We start from the raw sequence: 17,771 nt of genomic DNA on the forward strand, positions 1-17,771 counted from the left end.
TTTCCCCTTTTTATAAAGACATCAGTCGTATTGCATTAGGGCCCACACTGTAGACCTCATATTAATTAACCACATCTACAATGACCCTATTTCCAAATAAGGTCATGTTCTGAGGTACTGGGAGTTAGGACTTCAACATATGAATTTGGAGCGGGGTGGGGGGGGTGGGAACGACACAATTCATTTCATGACAATTATTATTACTCTTTTCTCTGCTAAGAGTCAGTGAGGCCACCCGCCATGAGTAAGAGTGGTGAGAAGAAGGTTTAAAGAAAAGAGGAAAAAGCTGGCCATTTTTATTATAATAGAGAGAAAGAGCTGACCAAGTAAATTCAGCAGGATTGCTAGGGAGTCTTTAGCAACCAGAAGTGGTTGGTATCAAGAATTTACAGTGGCCCAAAACCCCTAACTTTTTATTAGTGCCTCCAAGGCCCTATGCAATCTGACTCCAAGCTTTCCCCCACTGACTCACCCTGCATCACACTCCTCCAAGCTCACGTGTTCCAGCCACCGTGGCCTTCTTCCTGCCCCTGCACCTCACCAAGCTCCTTGTGGCCTCCTGGCCTTTGCTCTTGCTATCCCCTCTGCCCTGCATGCACTTGCCCTGGAGCAGCCTACGGTAGGTTTTATCTCATCACTTAGGCTTCACTCAAATGCGCCCTCTTCAGGGAGGTCTCCTCTGACCACCTCTTGGAAGTCGTCCTCCAAATCCAACCTACGTTCTGTTTTATAGTCTTTATAACACTTGTCAATATTGGAAAATAGGTCTCTTAATTCTTTGTTTCTATTCTATCATCTCTCCTTCTCCAGAGTTTTTTCTTTATGCCTTATTCTTTCCTTTGTTCAAATATTCTACTCCCATTCCCCTTCTCCCACAGAGGCAAACGTTCCAATGTGCTAATTTTGTATCTTTTCATTTGTATGTGTTTTTGCAAATTATTTTATGCATATTTTTGATTCATGCAAAGAGTATTGTGTTATATATATACATATCTCATATTTCTTTCATTTTTCTATTAGATACTATATATTTAAGGTATATTATTTTTTCCTTGTGAATATCAAATCTGTTGTTCTAAGTACTGTATAATATTCTACGGCATATCTCCATGAACAATTTACATATCCATTCTCCTGGAGATGGATACCTAAGTACCTTCCCTAACCACAATAACACAAAAGAAGCTTCAATAAACATCCTTGTACGTGTCCCTATAGGGACCTGTGTGAGAATTGTTCTGGGCTATATAGTATACTCAGAAGCAGAATTGCAAGTGAGCTGTACCTAATCTTAATTTGAGTAAAGATGGCTCTCCAGAATGGCTTTACCAGTCTAATATACTACCATTGACCCAGAACTTAAGTTCCATGAGAACAGGGCTTATATTTACCTTGTTCCACTAGCACTCACTGTCCAAGTATAAGAAAAAGAAGATTAAAAAAAAAAAAGAAGAAGAAGAAAAAGGTGAGAAGTGGGATTCCTCCAGGATGGGGGCTTCATCTGGCTGTTGCAGAATACATCGTTGCGGAGAAATACCAAGAGTGTGAAATAATGGACTGCACACTAAACTGAGTAAGAAGCAGGGTAAAGACAGGGAGGAGAAAATAGAGGGTCAAAGAACTAGAGGTCACTTTAAGGTCAAACACACATGAAGAGAAAATAACTGAGCAAATAAGCTTGAAGGATGGAAAGTTGTGGTCACAGAGTATAAGGGCTTATCTTAGCCTAGGTTCTCTAGGAAACAGAGCCTGAAGCAAAGCTCACGTGCTAATTCTTAATGAGGGGTGTTATCCTAAGGAAACAGGAGTGAGGGAGAAAGAGAAAATGATGGAGAGGAGAGAAAGCAGATTCAAGGTGTTGCATTACCAATCTGTCACAGCTTCTCTAGAAAATAAAGCTGGTTGCTGAGTCATGCTTGAGTAGCCAGAAGTACAGAACCATTGCATCTCTGAACAGCTCCTGGATGGGCAGGAAGGGTGAGCAATTACCTGCTGGCTTCCTCCTGGCTGTTGTCTCTCAATGGTCAGAGTCAGCTCCACAGCACATTAATTCCACTATATCTCTAGGGTGAGTTCTGGGCCCCTCCAGGCAGCAGCTAGGGAAGCCAGAACTTCTGTGGGTCCCGTCAGGTCAGACCTGGGAGCTGGAACCACTGAGGCTCCCTCTCCGGTGGGTGTTATGGAGGTCATGCTGGTCTGGTCCTGACTCCAGAGGAGGTTGAGGTCGGTGACAGCGTTCACCGGGGCTTTACAACCACGGGAAAGGCATGAGGCCCTGCTGAGACCACTGTGTCTAAGAAGAAAAGCAAAGGGCTAGAGCCTTGGGGACAGGCAGGGCCAAGCTGTTCTGGGGTGTACAAGCCTCCATGATTTTAGAGGAGATTCCAGGTCTAACTGCGGCAGTGAATGCCTGAAGCTGAGCGGACATGAAAATTATTGGATACGAGGTCTAAGGAGTTGAGAGGCCAAAGTGCTGGATGGATGGTCCACATGGAGTTTGAAATAGTACAGGATGTGGGCCTGTGAGCCTAGTGCATAGTCAGTGCACACTGGCTACACCCATAACTAGAAAAAAAAAATCACTATTTAGGAACGTCAGTGCACTAGGGACTAAAACTCAGTATGTGAGGGTAGAAACAGAACATAAAATGTATTTGTATGTTGGTCTTTTTGTAGTAAAATTTACTATTGCCTGCTTGCTAATTAGGCAGATTATTAATTTCTAAATTGTGTCATTATTCCAAACAATTGTCTTTATTCCAGAAGGAAAATCAAGAACACATTTCAAATTCTTTCTATAGAATTTCAGACACTTAAATACAATTCTTCTAGGTAGTAAGTCATAACTCTCTCTATCCCTAGGATTTGGACCTTCAGTGGGTGCTGTGAGAGACACAGCAGAGATGAATCAGATGTGAACCATGCCCTCCAGGTATTTACGGTCAAGTAGAGGAGATAAGCAATGTAGATAGATAACAACAATACAAAGTAGAATGTGATAAATACCACCAGAAGGGCTGAGATAAAGTGCAGCTCTGAAAAAAGGAAGTACACTGAGAAGTGATAATTGAAGCTATGAGGAGAGGGGCAGTGGTGAAGGGCGGGGGGAGAGAGAGAGAGAGGGAGGAAGGGAAGGGAGGGAGGAAAGGAGGAAGGAAGGGGCTAAGGACAGAATCCTGGGAAAATTTAGAATGAGTGGGAGCGGGGTAGAGGAGGAAGGTCTTTCAAGGAGAACGTGGGCAAGAGACAGGTCAATTCAGAATGGGGGGCACTTGTAGGCTCCAGCTGCTGCCTGGAAGGGCCAGGAGGCTACCCTAATGAGCTGTGAGTCAATGCACACAGGGCTCACCCTCCTCCCCACCAGGAATCAGCAGGGAGGGATCTGGCAAATGAGAAGCCATTGTCCCCTTGGAGAGACAAAAGTGGAATGGAGAATTCAGCACTATGCCCAGAAGATTGTGCGATGTGCGTAATGGGCTCCCATAGGGTCCTTTCTCAAGTCTCTAGTATCTCGGCAAATAGTTTTCTTGCTTTTTGTTTGTTTTTTAAGAAAACAGAGACAGTAGATTAAAGAGTGGAATTGGGGGGCGTTGTTTTTTGCATTATGAAAAGACTTCAGCTATGTATGTTCTGAAGATATAAGAGTTAAGACAACAACGTCCCTGCTCTGATGTCCAATAAAGGACGGAGACAAGCTGATGAGCCTTTGAGACTTGGGGTAGCACGCTCCTGTGGGGTCACAGAACCACCACTCCGCAGAATCAGGGAGACTTCATGGAAGGAATAAATGGCTTTGAAGTGAAGAAAGGGATGGTGGGCTGCAGGGAGGTTAGACAGCAGGAACACGGTGGTGGAATCAATTGGTCCCGTTTCATAAGCATATTGAGGATGCCGGCCCCTGGACGGCAGGAATGCCAACAGCAAATGGTAGTATTTCTCCTGGGTTAAGGTTTGCCAAAGCTGAAGTGAAAGAAGGGCACAGTGACCTAAGGTTCTGGCTTTAGAAATTGAAATGGCTTCTCACGAGGTCAGTCTGGTGAGATAAATAAGCATGCAGACAAATGAAAGAAGACAAGAAGAAGGGAGCAGAACCAAAGAGACAGGGAGAAACAAGTGGGAACCAGGATGGTGGATGTGCCCCTCTCGTGTCCTCAGAAGAGCTTCTTCTGCTGACACATAGGAGAGAGCTCAGCTTGCACCCCGGGGTGCTCTGAGCTGGGCTCAAACGTCATGAGCACAAAGGCTGATCTAATGGGGTGGCCAAGTGCAAGGGCAACTACAGAGTCTCCTGTGAGGACATTTATCCCAGGAGAATAGTATTGCATCTAGATGAACGTGAACCAGAACTCAGTTATGCAGGGCCTTGGGAGTCTGAGTTCAGGGGAAGTAACCTGTTCCCAGCTTAGTCCCTTAGATGCATGCCCATGTGAGAAAGAAAGTACGAGAAACAGATTTCTCTAAAACACCAAGGCTGCTTAAGAGCTTCTCGGCGTGTTAACACAAAGATGGGCATTTTACTCTCCACATCTCCACAAGCCATCTCTGAGCTTTGACACCATGAGAGCGCTAGCACTCTGGTGACAGTGCTTGGTAGGGACCATGACACCCAGTGGAGCAGAGGTACACCCAGTACTAGAGGATTTATTCATGAACACAGGTCCTGCACTACCAGTGGGCCCAGAGAAACCTTGCAGAGGGGGCTGGAGGTGGCGCTCTGTTCCTCAGTCAGCGGCCGGGAAAGGCCAGTGAATTCTGGCTTCTCACCATCTCCGTAGAGGCAGAAGCCAAGATTTTAGGCTCTGGAATTAGATTGATTGGCTCTGTGACTTATAAGCTCTGTAAACTGGATCACGTTATTTAACCCTTTGAGCTTGCGTCCTCAGGTACACTTACCTTTTTGGGTCGACGTGGTAAATGAGGAATTGCAGGTACACCTTTAACAGGCGGCACAGTCAGACCACAAACGCGACTCCCTCTGCCTGAAGGTGCGTCCTCCTCACTCCTTGCTGACTGTTACTCATCTTAAGTTTAAATGTCATTTTTTTCAGAGGCGTCATCCCTGAGCTCCTGTAGCAGACTCTGCATTGGCTACCCAGCATCTATTGCCACCTTCTCCTTTCTGTTTAGGTATCGACTCCTCAAAGAATGCAATCCTGAAAAGTTCAAGGGCAAATCCTGAAGAGCCTTGACCAATTACGGTAATCCTCAACTCCCCGCGGCCGCCGCCCCCATTCCCAGCATTTAGACGTGCGTGGGTATGTGACTTAGTTTGGATTGATGACGGGTGAGCAGTCTGCTAGAAGCTTCTGAGAAAGATTTTCCCACTCTGGAAAAAGGACATACTCTGCTACCATGGGGCATTGTCAGGATTGTCTGTCCTAGCGGGAGCTGCTCCGCCTTCCTGGGACCATGGGTGGGGCAGACCCAGTACCATGCTGGCATGCTGGAGATGGCAGGGGGAATAACGGAACCGGCCCTAGGTCTTCCCTGACAGCACTGAGCTGCTGAATTCACCAGACAGAGCCTCTTGACCTTGGGACTTCTTGCCATATGAAACAATAAATTTCCTTATCATGGAAGACATTTTAAATTGGGTTACTTATTAATTGTAGCCTCCCTCATCTAAATTATGACGCCATCATTTTTGCTCTCATATCGTATTTTCCTTCATAGCATTTATCACATATATAGTTACTTCTGTGTTTATTTGATTGCTTTCTGTTTCCCCCATGGGATTCTAAAGTGCCAAGATCACATGTTGACTTTGCTCACCGTTAAATTCCCAGATTTTAGCACCGGGCCTAAGGCATAGAAGCTGCTCAAGCACATTTGTGGGAAGAATGAATAAAGAGCTCAAACATGGTCACTTTTCTCCTCCTCTTCATCACCCTCCTCCTTGTTCTCTATAACTCTGCATTGTTGACAGAGCACAGGATCCCTAGGAAGGAACCTAAGTTCTCCCTCAAACTCTGACTCTGGGCAGCAGCCTGCACTACATCAGTGCCTTTCGAGTTTTACCTCAAGCAACAGTAAGAAAATACATATTACACGGTTGACCCAGTACATATTTACATATTTAACCGAAGAGAAAGGTTTATAGAGCATATTTACTTGTACTATGTGTAATATCTCTGATATCTTTATCCTATTCTATTTCATTTAAAAAATGCAAGTTCTGGCCCAATACATCAATTTTTGGACCCATTAATTAGCTACCGACAGCACCACCCCCATGTACTAAATTAAATGTAAGGACTTTGAAAATCTCTGATTTTCTCCTTTTCTTGTTGTTTAACTGTTCATAAAAATGCAGGCCATTGACTTAAATGTCCATTATTACAGTGACTTAACAATGACTTAATTATTTTCCCTTTTCCTGTGGAATTCTTCCCCATCCCCATCTCCTCTAGTTGGGTTATTTCGAAGGCCTGCGTAAAATGGAAAGACTCTCTCATGTGTTCATGAAAAAGTACTTTGTACTTTTGCTGATTTTTTTCCAGTTAGCACACACACACAAAAACCAGGACTGCATTTTTCCTTCTTTGAAATTTAACGGGCCTATTTAACATATTTTACGTGGGCCTAACTTCTATGTAAGTTTATATATGTGCTAGTGCAGACCGGCGTTACATGAGTCCCACTGCCACCCTGTGGTTTAAAACCCAAGGGAGCTGGGTTTTAACATTCTCTAGAGGCACAGTGAATAGACCCTCACTGTAGTTCCCAATCCTCCGCACAGAAACTGCCCTTGTCTTCCGAGGATTTACCAGTGAAATTCCTCTGGAGGCAGGAGAAAAGGGGACAAGCCACACGGAGATCTCACAACTCCAGGGCATAGCAAATAATGCGGTGGGGTATATATATATTTAGAAAACCATAATGCGAGCCTCAGGGAAAAACATGTAATCAAAAGGCGACGGGGAGAGGATTACCAACTTGGGTGATCAAGAAAGCTCCCTGCCAGAAGACCTACAGATTCCGAAGGTCCCTTGAAACTCGGTTCAAACCACTGCCCCCAGCATCATGTGAACTGGCAAACTCGATGCAAGTTATGGCTCCAGAGTCCGGGAAGAGCGCGTCGCCAAGCTGCTCCAGGGTCACGTGTCTTCTAGGAGGGCACCGGTGTGACAGAGGAGAGCACGTCCAGGGTACGTGCGCCTGTTTGCGCTCTGGGAGTGAAGGCGAGGTGGGAGAGAGCTTGCAGTGAAAACTGACCTGGGGGCGGGGGAGGGGGGAGAGAAGGAGGGGAAGGAAAAGACGAACACCTCCCTGAACTTTCCTCTAGCCTCGTCCCACACACTTGAAATAGAAACAATAACATGAAAAAAAAAAAAAAAAAAAGCTTACAACCACGACGCTATCTCCCTACTTAAGTTGTCTCACTCCGTGGGATGCTGTCGCCGCTCGCGTGTCTCGGGAGTAAAGGCTGGGGCCGGTGTGGGTGCGAGGGCGGGTGACCCCACCTTTAGGGAAGCCGGCTCCCTGTTCTTCCACGCCATCGCCCCGACTGACCCCCGCCCCCCTCCCTTTCGTCCTCGCCTCTCCTCCCTCCTTCCCCCCTCCCTCCCTGCCTCTCTCCCTCTCTCCCAGCGCGTCTCCTCTGCACCGGCCCCCGCGGAGGAGCCAGGCGGCAGCACCGGAGCCGCCGCAGCCTCTGCGCGCAACGCCCTCACCCGTGCCCCACGGTCCCACGTAGCCCGAGCGGCGGCGCCGGCAGCCCCGGGCCCGCGCTACGCGCCCCGCGCCCCGCGCCCCGCGCCCGGCCTCGCTAAACTGACCTGCGCCCGGCTGGGGCGCCGCGGGCGGCTGGGGAGGGAGGACGGCGAGAAAGCGGACGCGGAGACGCAGGGGCGGCGGCGCCGAGGGGACGAGCTGCGCACCTGGAAAGTTACCGGCTCTCTGGTGAGACTCGCGGGCTGGGGGCTCGGGCACCGAGGGGCGTCGGGGGGCCGCGGCCGGGGTCCGCGCGGGTGTCGGCTGGGCGCGCGGTGCGCCTCCTTTCCGCACCCAGCCGCTCTCGTGCCTGTGCTGCTGGCGTGTGGACGTGTGCACGCGGTGCGTTCGCTCGGGGTGGCAGCCAGCCGGGAGCTCCGGGAGGCAGGGGGAGGCTACTGGATTTCCAGAAGCTCGGCTGGGGGCGGGAGGGGCGAGCTCAGCCCGGGTGGGGAGACGTCAGGTTCTCATTCCTTTAGCCCCGGCCGCCGGGGAGACTGCTGCTCCGGGCTAGGGGCTTGGCAGTGCTCTCAGGGCGTGCGCTCCCGGCTTCGCTTCGCCGAGCTCCGGGGAGCTGCTAGGAGACGAGGACTTGTAAACTTGTGTGGGTGTCCTGTGTCACTCTCGGCACCGTGAGGCGCTTTCACATTTCTCGCTCTGTTTTTCCTGGTGAAGAAGCAAGAGTAAACAAACAAACAAAAACGAATCCGTCACTTTGGGGATGAGAGAAAAAGCAAGGGGTTCAAGTTTGAGAAGAACTAGGGTACAGATGCATAGCAGTTGAGACCCTGCAAAGACACAACGCAGGCAGGATGAACAGGTAGAAAGGGTGACGCTCTGGTCTTCATCTCGTCGCTGAAGTTCCCAGGGGCTTCTCTATAAAGGCAGAGAGCAACATACACCTGCCTGCGCTCCCCACCCCGAACAGTGCCTTAGAAATTGTCTCTTTTCTTTGCAAGTTTCCATTTAACTCTTGGAGAAGGCGATTACCTACATAACATACAGTAGGTGTTGCCAGTACTACTGTTCAGTTTTACGCAGGAGGGTAGGCGCTAATATGGTGGAGAATTATCTTTGGAGCATTAGAGGCCATCTTCTCCACTGGAACATTGTGTAACTAAGAATAAACGACATAAAAAGATGGTACACAGAGATCTTTCTCTTTTACCTGAAATGCTCCATTTCAGTCCTCTGAAATCCTTACAAGTGAGGGCTAATTCACCTCACAGTGAAGGCGTATGTTGCCTGGATTGCTGCCCAAGTCTTTTGAGCCCATATTGTCTTGCTTCCTCTAGGCTATTTTCCTATCAATTATCCCCTCTTCTCCTATGTTTTCATTTTCTCTATATTCACTGATTCAGTATTTTGGGCTTACAAATACTCTCAAGTTTTCACTATTCTAAAACTCCACTGCATGAACCATGGTACCATGTTGAAGTCCCTGCTCTCAGTGTCAGCTCTTCCCACCGTCCTTTGTAATCCGGTTTCTATCCCAACTCTTCTGTGAAAGGCTAAATTCAATATTATTTCCCTCATGTGCTTTGATATGTCTCTGGGATGAACTGCAGCTTGCTCACCTCTTGAAAATCTTATCTTTATGGCTTCCAAAGTACTTCTAGATCTCTTATTGTACAACTGTTCCTTCTCTGCTTTTGTTATTTGCATCTCCTCCTCCTCTTCTCCTATAAATAATATCCACAGGTACCATCTAAATGTACATACGTAAGCATAGAGATAGAGGCATTCCTTTCTTCTTTCCCTCAGTGATCTCATCTACTAGTGGGACTTCAGTTCTTACCTATGAAGTGTTCTCTTGCCTTGACCTTTCTTCTTTGCTACCACGTGTTAGACATTTCCACCTTGATGACTCATAGGCACCTCAAACTCAACAAATATAAATCCAGGCTCATCACTTTTTCCATAAAGCTTGCTTATTCTCTTGACTGTGGTCAGTGTCACAGTGCCTAACCCAACGATGGTGCTCTATTCACTTTTAATGAATGAATGAGTTCATAGTACTGCCTTCCTCCCCGCCTGCCAAGATCAAAACATTGGAATCTTTTTTGACTCCCCTTTTGTGTGCACCCATTTAATTACCACATTTAGAGATTCTGCCTCTGCAGCATTACATCTTGTCTTATACAATTAATCCCTCCACATCCTTTCTCTAACACGATAGCTTCTTCTTACCGTCTCTAGTTTTTCTCTCAAACTTCATATAGACCTAAACACTTTTCTTCTCTTCATTGCCAATCTACTGGGCACTTTTATCTACTTCTTCAGCTTCAACCTTTACTTATGATTGCTAGGTATTTTCAGCTCCCCCTTTTTGATTTTCTAGTCCCTTGTTTCTTACTGCCTACTGAACTGCTTGACCTTAAACTTTCCACAGTTTCCTCAAACTGTCCAAAATTAAACTCACTGTCATATCCCTCAAATCTGCTCCTCAGTTTGGTTAATGACATCTTCTCTTACCCAGTTGCCACAATGGAAACTTCCAGATCTTTATCTTTCTTCTTAACGTCACTCAAATTCCATCAGCTACCATCTCTGGACCTACACCTATATAATTACATTTGTGTGTGTTTGCCTCCTTATCTGCTACTATGGCACCGCAGAATAGCTGAATGGAATGCCACTACATTTGGCAGTGAACATATGGGATATAAGACTCACTGTAAACATTCGGCAGGGTGTGTGTGTTAGGGCGCCATTGCAGGGAGATAGCCTCAGGAGTAGCTGAAACTTTGGTACAATAAAAGCTCATATGACTGCCTGACAAGAGAGAATTACTCCACAAGTGAAAATGCCATAGACAGAGAAAACAAGCAGTAGATTCAAAACTGAGCCCGAGGTCAACAGTCACAAGGTCAGATGGACAGATGCTTTTAATTGTGGAATCAATATGAAATTGAGCTGTTTCTCACAAGGACAACTCTTTGTGGTTGCTTCCGGGAGGAGCAGCAGGGGTTTATATACTCAGTGATGGTTAATTATTTTCTAAAAGACAGTTGGTGAGACAAAGTTAAGAGTAACACCAGATGCATCGGTTTTATATGTACTTAGAAAACTATCTCGAGAAGGCTGTGTAATTCATTTGACTTCAGGCTAACCTGCCCATATCATGAAAAAGAATCTATTCTACTTTTCATGATTTATTGAAGGGAAGGAAATTGCAGAGTTGCCTATAGCTATAGCTTTTGCCAGATCCCCTATGATAGTGTTTTTCTCTTTTGGCTACCATGGAGATGGTTCATTTTTTCTTGAGTTCAAGATATTAGAATAGGGTTGGGACGCTTTCTGATGTTAACTCTGTCCTCATCCTCTCTTACTTGGATTGGTGCAGTAGCCTCTTATAGCCTCTTATTTTGTCTTTCTTCCTCTAAGCTCTTTTCACTCCGTTCCATATTTATTGCCAAAAAAAGTTGTTTATTTTTCTAAAGGACAAATCTGACCATATAACTTGAAATAAACTTGACCTACACTAAAATCCAGATACCGTAAATGGCAAATGAAATTTTTCAGTATCTCATTCTAGTATCTTACTTTTTTAGCTTCACTTCTCATCACTCTCCTTCACCCATCATGCATTTCAGCCTGTTCCTTAAATATGCCATCAGCTTTCTTGCATTCACTCCTAGTGCATGTTTTGTTTTGTTTTTAATTCATAGAATTTCTTTTTTAGAGCAGTTTTAGGTTTACAGAAAAATAAAGTGAAAAGTATGGAGAGGTTCTATAGTCTCCCCTCCCCTTCCCTATTCTTAACATCTTGCATCAATGTGATACATTGATGGGCCAATACGGAAAAAATTATTAACTGAAGTCCATAGCTTACATTAGAGATCACTTTTTTTGTTGTTCAGTTCTATGGGCTTGGACAAATATATAATGACATGTATCCACCATAACAGTATCATACAGCCTAGCTTCACTGCCCCAAAATTCCCCTGTACTCCACCTATTCATTCCTTTCTCCCTCTCCCCAATCTCCTGGAAATCACTAACCTTTTTACTGTCTCCAAGTTTTGTCTTTTCCAGAATGTCATATAGTTGGAATCATAAAGGATGTAGGTTTTACAGATTGGCTTCTTTCACTTTGCAATATACATTTAAAGTTCCTCCATGTCTTTTCAGGTCTTGATAGTTATTACTTTTCATCACCAAATAATATTCCATTGTCTGGATGTGTCACAGTTTGTTTATCCAGCCATCCACTGAAGGATGTCTTAGTTGCTTCCAAGTGTTGGCAATTATGAGTAAAACTGCTGTAAACCTCTGTGTGGGCCTGTGTTTTCATATCAGTTGGATAAATACCAAGGAGCATGGTATCTCATTGTTTTAATTTGAGATTCTCTAATGACATAGGATATTAAGCATCATTTCATATCCTTATATGCCATGTGTGTATCTTTTTGGTGAGGTGGTTGTTTAGATCTTTTGCCCATTTTGCAGCTGGATTGTTCTTTTTCTTGTTGTCGAATATTAAAGAGTTCCTTGTATATTTTGGATAGTAGTCCTTTATTAGATATGTGTTTTGCAAATTCTTTCTCCCAGTCTGTGGCTTGTTGTTTCATTTACTTAACAGTGTCTTTTACAGAGCAGAAGTTTTTAGTTTTATTGAAGTCCGACATCAATTTTTCCCTTCATGGATTGTGCTTTCAGTGTTTTATCTGAAAAGTCATCACCAAACTCAAGATCACTTCCATTTTTTCCTATATTGTCTACTAGCAGTTTTATAGTTTGTGTTTTACATTTAGGACTTTGATTCATTTTGAACTAATTTTTGTGAAAGACGTAAAGTCTGTTTCTAGATTCTTTTTTTTTTCTTCTTTGCATATGGATTTCCAGTTGTTCCAATACAATTTGTTAAAAAGGCTATCTTTTCCCCATTGAATTGTCTTTGCTCCTTTGTAAAAGATCAGTTGACTAAATTTTTGTGGGTCTGTTTTTGGTCTCTCTATTCTGTACCATTGATCTATTTGTCTATTCTTTCACCAATACCACGTTTTCTTGATTGTTGAAGCTTTATGGTAAGTCTTGATGTCTGGTAGTATCAGCACTCTAACTTTGTTCTCCTATAATGTCCTGTTACTTTAGTACATATTTTTTGATCAATAGGTTTTTCCACTAAAATGAGTTGTTTTATTGGCTAAATAATGTTAACAGTAATAACAATAATATTTAATGTTTATTGAACACATACTATACGTCAAGCCCTGTGCTAAATGCTTATCATTGTTTATCTCATTTAACCCCCTAACAATTCTAAATGATATGCAACATTATTTTATCTATCTGTCAATCTATCTATGTGTCTATCCACCTCTTCTATTATTCACATTCACGCCCAATGTCAAGGCCTAGGGCTTATAAATACTAAGTGAAAGTGCTTGGATGGGGACTCTGGCTCTATAACATTAGCCAGCACTATACCATCTCCTGTATTTATAGATATATATATCAGAATCCAGATGGGTAGAGAGAAAAATAGATACTATCTAGATCAGGGCCAAGATTTTGGTTTCAAACTACTTGAGAGCTGGAGGAAAAACAGACAACAAAGGCTAATTCCTCCCACATTGGCTGTCAGGTGTTAATCTGCCTGCAAGAGCGTCCACAGTCAGTTTTGCTTTTCCTGTGTCTTTTCTAGTTACCTCTTGTATATGACATTTCCTAAATCGTGGTTAAATTAATGTAATAATAATTTATAACTTTATATAATCTTCCTCCCTTTTGCTAGATGCCACTGCTCATTGTATTCCTTGCTCCTGGCTGCAGAAGAATATCCCCTTCAAAGTGAACCATGTTTTTTGGTTGCCTTTGAAGATAATTAGGTGGGCCCTTTTGGTTTAAGGATTTCAGTGTAATATGTGTAAATAGATAGAGGCTACGTGAGGGAATTACAAAGGAGGAGTCCTTGCAGTCCTGGAACCTGGGCTGGGTTGCTTAATGAAACTTTCTGGTCTTCATCTTTTGGTGGGGCTTCCCTTAACTGGGAGGGTTTCCCAGGTTGTTTGTTCCAGAATGACTTTTTGTCTTCATGAAGACAGAGTAAGGATACCCCTCTCCCCCTGCCCCAATAATTTTCATCTTTAAAGACCTCTTGTCCGGAAGACATCCAGTCTACTAGACTTCTTCCCCACCCAGTAATGATGACCTCTGGGCATTTCCTCATACCAAGTCACTTAGTGCCTTGCTAGTCACATACTATAAGCGCTACTTGGTGTGTACTACATGCCTGACAATGCACAGGATACCTTACAAACATAATCTTCATAATAAATCTATGAGATGGGCACAATTATATCCACTTTCTAGATTAGAAAACCGAGGATTCTAAGTAATTTATAGAAGGTTACACAGCTGGGAAGAGGCAGATTGTTTTTCTACCCTGGCTGGCTTGACTTCATTGCTTATGTCAAATCCTGACCTTTGTCTCCATGCTCATTTCTTATTACTTCACTATACTTTGAAAACAAACAAACAAACTCATAGAAAAAGAGGTCAGATTTGTGGTTACCAGAGGTGGTGGTGGTGGGGGATTGGATACAGGCAGTCAAAAGGCACAGATATCCAGTTATAAGATAAATATTAGGGGTGTCAAGTACAATATGATACATATAATTAACACTGCTGTGTGTTATATATGAAAGCTGTTAAGAGAGTAAATCCTGAGCTCTCATCACAAGGAACAATTTTTTTTCTATTTCTTAAATTTTGTATCTATATGAGATGATGAACGTTCACTAACTTGTAATCGTTTCATGATGTGTATACATCAAATTATTTTGCTGTACACCTTAAACTTATACAGTGCTATATGTCAATTATATTTCAATAAAACTGGAAGGAAAAATACCCTGATCTTTATCTCCAAGCTCATTTCTTATTACTTTGCATGCTGTTCTCTGATTATAAGAATGATTCTAAGAACCTATAGTTGCTAGATTGATTGAACAAAATCCTGTGGTTCAGTTGTGACTAGCAATACGTATTTGAGAAATAGCTTGTCTCTCTTAGTGACTGATGCAGACAGGAAACAGAGGGAGTCTAATTAGGTTTTATGAAGCCAGACACTCGAAGCCTTGGCTTGAGGGACACCAGAATTGAAAGGGGTGAACGAAGTAAGAAATCAGACTTAGGTATTGAGTCATACAGTAGTCCTTACATATCATAAATTAGTGACTTGAGAGATGGGTTAGTTACTCTCATTTCATACCTCTTTAGAATTCTAAATAGCTCGAAAGATTTATTCAGCTTCCAAACTGACTTCATTAAAGCCAGAGAATAGCTGGTGTTTTGGGAGAATTTAACCACCTCTGCCTAATTGTGTTTCAGGTTTGTAAAATTATTGGATTGGTACAGAATGTTTTGACTACCATACATAGAGCAAAAATGATTCTAAGCCTTTTCATATTTAGAATGCTAGAACTCTTCTCTGTGTCGAATTTGACTGCAAATTCATGGAGCTATGCCCCTGGTATAGTACATGACACTTAGTTTGGTCTTAGTAAACAATTGTTCTATGAATAAAGAATGAGTTGCTAGTTTAATATTAGATTTAAAAATGTTTGTGCTTACTTTTGTTTTTTATAAGGCAATTTCTTTTCTTCCACCCATTCCCCTCCCTCTATCCTGCCTTGGATTAGGAATGCTTGTCCATGAACCAAAAAAGCACATCTAGGAGATGTCTCTTTGCTGCATGTTAAAAACTTGTGCACACATTAATTTAAGATCCCTTTGGGGGTACCCTTCTCATGCCTGTCATTCAGAATCTCATTCAAGTTTATTCTCAGGTCCCAATCTAACATCTTCTGAATTACTTATTCAGGTTACCACGGTGTCCTGGGCCACTTCTTTTTTTTTTTTTTTTTTTAATTTTATTTTATTTATTTATTTATTTTTAGGCTGTGTTGGGTCTTCGTTTCTGTGCGAGGGCTTTCTCTAGGTGGGGCAAGCGGGGGCCACTCTTCATCGCGGTGCGCGGGCCTCTCACTGTCGCGGCCTCTCTTGTTGTGGAGCACAGGCTTCAGACGCGCAGGCTCAGTAGTTGTGGCACACGGGCTTAGTTGCTCCGCGGCATGTGGGATCTTCCCAGACCAGGGCTCGAACCCATGTCCCCTGCATTGGCAGGCAGACTCTCAACCACTGCGCCACCAGAGAAGCCCATGGGCCACTTCTTTGAATTCTAGTCTCCTTAACCTTTTTATCTATTCCTAATATATAAGAATAGTAAATGCTGCTGAGTCAACAGAAACTTAAAGGTTAGACCTGCCACATATCTGCAACATATTACGGCAGTTCCCTGGAGGCTAATGTTTATTAACGACTACTTTGAACCTGAATTCTACGAAGAATGTCTGGGTATTGCAAGATTACTTTTATAAGTGCATTTATTTTCTGTTTCTACCATCCATCTTAGGTGACCTGCATTGATTATTTGGTTGCATCTGTTTGAAACTTAGAGGCTGTTTATGTCTTTGTCTTTGTTGTAAGCGTTCATGATGATTCCGGTAGAGCTAGTGAAATCAGTCTAAGCTTTTATTTCTCTCTGAGTTTGAAATTTGGGGAGAGAGAGGGCCAAGAATGTGTGAGATTTATAACTTCAAACTTCCGTCTATCTCTTATTAGGTAATAAGTGGTCATCCAAACTTAGTTTACAAGTTTCTTGGGTTATGGCTGTCAAAAATTACACGTGCAAAGGTATGAAATTTAAGTAGCTAGCTTAAAAAGACTTAAACCTTATGATAATTAACCAAAGCAGTATTTTCCAAACTTCAGCCTTTCAAGTTCTTTTTGATTTTGCTCGTATGTGCTTATTAACTGCAGATGATTTCTTTTCTATTTTCACTGAATTGACTCAGTAAATCTAACTATCCTACTGAACCTCAAAATTTTGTGGTGCCAATTATTTATATTTCTAATGAATGTTAATAAATACGTAGCTATTGAACTAAAAACCATTTTTTAAAAAAATAAATTTTATTTATTTATTTTTGGCTGCGTTGGGTCTTTGTTGCTGCGTGCGGGCCTTCTCTAGTTGCGGCGAGCGGGGGGCGACTCTTCATTGCGGTGCGTGGGCTTCTCATTGCGGTGGCTTCTCCTTGCAGAGCATGGGCTCTAGGCGCGCAGGCTTCAGTAGTTGTGGCTCGCGGGCTCTAGAGTGCAGGCTCAGTAGTTGTGGCGCATGGGCTTAGTTGCTCCGCGGCATGTGGGATCTTCCTGGACCAGGGCTCAAACCCGTGTCCCCTGAATTGGCAGGCAGATTCTTAACCACTGCACCAGGGAAATCCCTAAAAAACATTTTTGAATCAACTAAAATCATGCCTCATAATACCCAGTCTGCCTATTACATCCTGAGACTCACTGGATTAGTAACTACTTTGGGACCTACACTGAGGATATTCTTTACAGGAAAATAATAGAGCATTGTACCATAGGTTGTCATTTTTTGGACAATCTTGGCTTTAGGATATAAGGTAAAGGTTGTAGAAGAACTCCCATGCCTCTGTTTTACCTTCTGGTAACTGCCATCCAGAAGTTTGTAACAGCGAGCGTTGTCAGAAAAGCCAAACTTAACAGGCACACACGGCTGGAGAAAAGTGCCAATACAGCAACACCAACTGTGCCTCCTTGAGGCTCCCGAAGTGCAGATGTGTCATTTTCTAAACCAGGGGGAGGTTTCTTAGTGTAGCCACTCAGGGAGCTGTGAGAGTTGTGACATTAACAAGCCTCTGCTGCGGTAGCTGCTCGTTGGCGTTTTTTATCTTTGCCATGCTGACATCCGAATCGCAGTTTTGTTGTGATGCTTTTGACAGCTGTCCGGAGAGAACAACCAAGGAGAAGAGCAGGTAACGCAGGCCGTTTGTGCAAAACGCTTATTAGGTGGGATGCTTGGGCCAGCAAAGGGATGGGGAAGAACGAAGCCAAGTGCCAGCTCCTCCGCATGGAGGAACAAAGGGAATCAATGTGTAGCTTTCCTTCTGGAAGCGTGGGGGAATTGATTGCTTACCAAACAGCGATGAGCGCTGTGTTTCTCTTTATGAAACAGAGCGGAC

The 17,771-nt window shown here is 43.7% G+C and overlaps 1 protein-coding gene and 1 long non-coding RNA gene across 2 annotated transcripts in view; one reads left to right on the top strand and one right to left on the bottom strand.

Annotated features, from left to right (window-relative positions):
- Positions 1 to 6,888: 6,888 nt before the first annotated feature.
- On the bottom strand, positions 6,889 to 8,178 carry LOC132366418 (uncharacterized). Its single transcript, XR_009503437.1, has 2 exons — positions 7,881 to 8,178; positions 6,889 to 7,215 (listed from the first exon to the last, which is right to left on the bottom strand). It is a non-coding gene; the product is annotated as an uncharacterized LOC132366418 (long non-coding RNA).
- The window catches only part of PRKG2 (protein kinase cGMP-dependent 2), a 94,263-nt gene continuing 84,326 nt past the window's right edge, over positions 7,835 to 17,771 (top strand). Inside the window, exon 1 of the mRNA XM_059924004.1 lies at positions 7,835 to 7,902. The gene's annotated coding sequence lies outside the window, so the exon portion shown is untranslated. The remainder of the gene's footprint in view (positions 7,903 to 17,771) is intronic.

The sequence above is a fragment of the Balaenoptera ricei genome, chromosome 5 (genome assembly GCF_028023285.1).
Source record: "Balaenoptera ricei isolate mBalRic1 chromosome 5, mBalRic1.hap2, whole genome shotgun sequence".
Classification (NCBI taxonomy): Eukaryota; Metazoa; Chordata; class Mammalia; order Artiodactyla; family Balaenopteridae; genus Balaenoptera; species Balaenoptera ricei.